This window comes from Pollicipes pollicipes, unplaced genomic scaffold (assembly GCF_011947565.3).
Source record: "Pollicipes pollicipes isolate AB1234 unplaced genomic scaffold, Ppol_2.1 Scaffold_5724;HRSCAF=6776_pilon_pilon_pilon, whole genome shotgun sequence".
NCBI classification, from domain to species: Eukaryota; Metazoa; Arthropoda; class Thecostraca; order Pollicipedomorpha; family Pollicipedidae; genus Pollicipes; species Pollicipes pollicipes.
In genome coordinates this window covers 48,496,365-48,499,221 of record NW_023596746.1, presented here as the reverse complement: position 1 = coordinate 48,499,221, position 2,857 = coordinate 48,496,365, and the positions used below count along the sequence as shown (strand labels likewise).

The 2,857-nt window shown below is 51.9% G+C and overlaps 1 long non-coding RNA gene across 1 annotated transcript in view; it reads left to right on the top strand.

The window, feature by feature from the left end:
• Nucleotides 1-2,049, top strand: part of LOC119103838 (uncharacterized) — a 2,870-nt gene extending 821 nt beyond the window's left edge. Inside the window, exons 2-4 of the long non-coding RNA XR_005094824.1 lie at nucleotides 995-1,064; nucleotides 1,359-1,424; nucleotides 1,894-2,049. This is a non-coding gene — a long non-coding RNA (uncharacterized LOC119103838). The remainder of the gene's footprint in view (nucleotides 1-994; nucleotides 1,065-1,358; nucleotides 1,425-1,893) is intronic.
• The last annotated feature ends 808 nt before the right edge of the window (nucleotides 2,050-2,857 follow it).

Below are 2,857 nucleotides of genomic sequence, written 5' to 3'. Positions count from 1 at the left end.
TGACTGTTTTGTTAGGTACTAAACATCATGATCCCATTATCTTTGTCAAAAATTTGACCTTTGCTTGGGCAAGGACAACAGTTTTCAAGTTGCTTATAGAATAAGTATGCTGTGGTCTGGTTTGCATGTTGGCAATCAAACAGAAGTTTTGAACCAACCATGGAATGAAGTACCTGAAACCAATTTTTGATTATCATTGACTGCCCAAAAGGTAATGTGAACCAGAGTATACTGTACCTGTTTCATACTCAAGTTTTCTGTGGTACAAGTTGTGGTGCAAGTCTTCACTTCTTCCATTTGATATTCAAGGGCACAATTTTTTGTGAGCTTAAAACAACTGATTCTGTCATCATTTATGTCTTTTATGTACCTATACCTGGGGTGCTGTCAAAAACACAATTTTTTGTCTTCTTGAATTGACTGATTAAAACTTAACTTTCCAAGATGACTCCATGTGATGGGACCTAATTATATCCACAAATTTGTAGGCACACCATCATGTGTATTGTTCATGCTGCTAAAAGTTGCTGTGGTGAAAGCAGAAAACATGCTGCCTGATTATTGCTGGCATACTTTTTTGTTGATGCTTTTATGTTGGACTGTCAAAAATTTAGTTTAAAGCATATAGTCAATGAATGTCTTGGAACAGTGCCACATTAAACAATGTTTTTTGTGTGAGCCTCTATCCCATCATCAAGTCAGACAATTTGCAGGTCAATGGCAGAATTATGTGCCAAAAGCCGTATGTGTGCCGCGTCCGCGTCCTGCCCCCTGACGTCACCTGTCCTTCAGCGCGGCCGGCTGTCATGGGCCGCAGGCCACCCCAGTAAGAGGCAGATATCAAGTGCCTAAAGTGACTAGAACCCCCGTGCTAAGGCTGGTTGAATCATGAAATTTGTTTGAAATGTTTGTTTCATCATTTGCAAATCTCCTTATATACTGACTGTATGCTTTGTGCTGTTGTCATTTTTTTTCACGACTTCCATGGCTTCAGGCCAGCGTCTTGTGAAGACATCCCAGCAGTCCTGTTCTGATGGTGCGCACAAGAGCTGATGGCATCAAAGGTAGGTGTTGTTTATGGTCAGGGCTGTGGAGCTTAGCAAGCTGTATTCGTTGTTATAGTGCTGAACCATTAACTTCTAAATTGGTTTTCATGCATGGTGGCCGAAGCAGAAACCGCCTGCTTTTGGTGTACGCACTACACAAGCAACAATGTGTGCAAAACAATAGCTGAGATTGCTCTTTGGTGAAATCAGACGTCGAGGATTAAGGACCTTCCCCAAGGCAGCAGTCCCACTGCTTTATTCGCAAATGAACATGGTGAGATGTTGACCACATCTTGCTTTTTACTTTTTCAGCCGTAGGGGCTAAGGCTCCGCGCAAGGTGGCGGTGTCATCCCCTAGGGGCGTGTCATCAGGCAAAGGTAAAATAACGACTTGAGAGCTTCATCCTTCGTCCGTTATTGGACACGCGAGCCTTGCGTCTGGGTGGACTGTTGTGGAGGTGGCTGGACGGCAGCCTTACGACCATAGCACACGAAATAATTTTTGTTTTTCATGGTGTTACAGGATAGGAACTTCAAACAGATCCTTCATGAAGTATATATATATATATATATATAGATATAGATATATATGATATTGTTTGATGTTTTGGCATTGTGTGGGCTCCGTATGACCACGCAATCGAAGCGGCTGACACGCCTCATTAACCAACGAACTTTTATGGAAATGTCCCGTGACTCGCTGTCCCTGCTGGATAATGTTACAAGCGACGATTGTCACTGGTGTCTTTACCTGTGGTCGTCGAAGGTCACCAGTACCAGATAGCGACGCTCGCCTACGGCCCGGCCGCCGGAGGCCCTAGCTCACGAGTGACCCGGTGGCCCGCAGCGAAGGAGCGGGGCGGCGGCGGAAACGCATACAACCCACAGCCGACGCCGTCCTGGCAGCGACCGGTAGCCAGCTTCTTCGCGCCGTCTCGGCCGGCGGCCGGAGCAGCCAGCCCACCCGAGGGTACCGCCGGTCCGCCCGAGGGGACCGCCGGTCCGCCCGAGGGGACCGCCGGCCCGCCCGAGGGGACGGCCGGCCCGCCCGAGGGGACCGCCGGTCCGCCCGAGGGGACCGCCGGTCCGCCCGAGGGGACCGCCGGTCCGCCCGAGGGGACCGCCGGTCCGCCCGAGGGACGGCCGGCCCGCCCGAGGGGACCGCCGGTCCGCCCGAGGGGACGGCCGGCCCGCCCGAGGGGACCGCCGGTCCGCCCGAGGGGACCGCCGGCGGCACCTCGGCGTCCGGTTCCGGGGGGCCGGCCGCCGACCAGCCCGCCTCACCCCAGCAGGTGAGGACACCGGCCACCGCCCGGCAGTCACTACCAGCCACCGTTCGATAAATGCTGCCCAACTACTGGTGTCTGGCTGTCCCTTCTCATAAAACGCTACCTGGCAATAAATGCCCGCTAGATTGTTAGCCTCTTCCGACCAGCCACTGCTAGGCAGCTCACCCGGCCTTTCCACCACTCCTAGCCGCCGCTGTCCACCAGCCAATACTTGAGATCAACTCGGATTTTGATTGCAGTGTAGGTGAAACGGATTATTCTCCAACCTTTTTGTTCTCTTTTTTTTGGCATTTCAGCTAATGCAAAAGACAGCTGCGTGGTATTTCGAGAACGTAATACAAAATGTTGCTTGTCACCATAGGCTAAAAAGACTGGGTGAGTTTCTGTGGTGTACCACCGGCACAGCGAGTAGCAGCGGTGTTAAGGCCTCCGTCCGTCCGGAGCCTGCCCGCCTGCAGCAGACCCTGAATTGTCGGAGAACAGGCCCGTGCCGTCGTGCCAGCTCACACGTCCGCTCCCCCT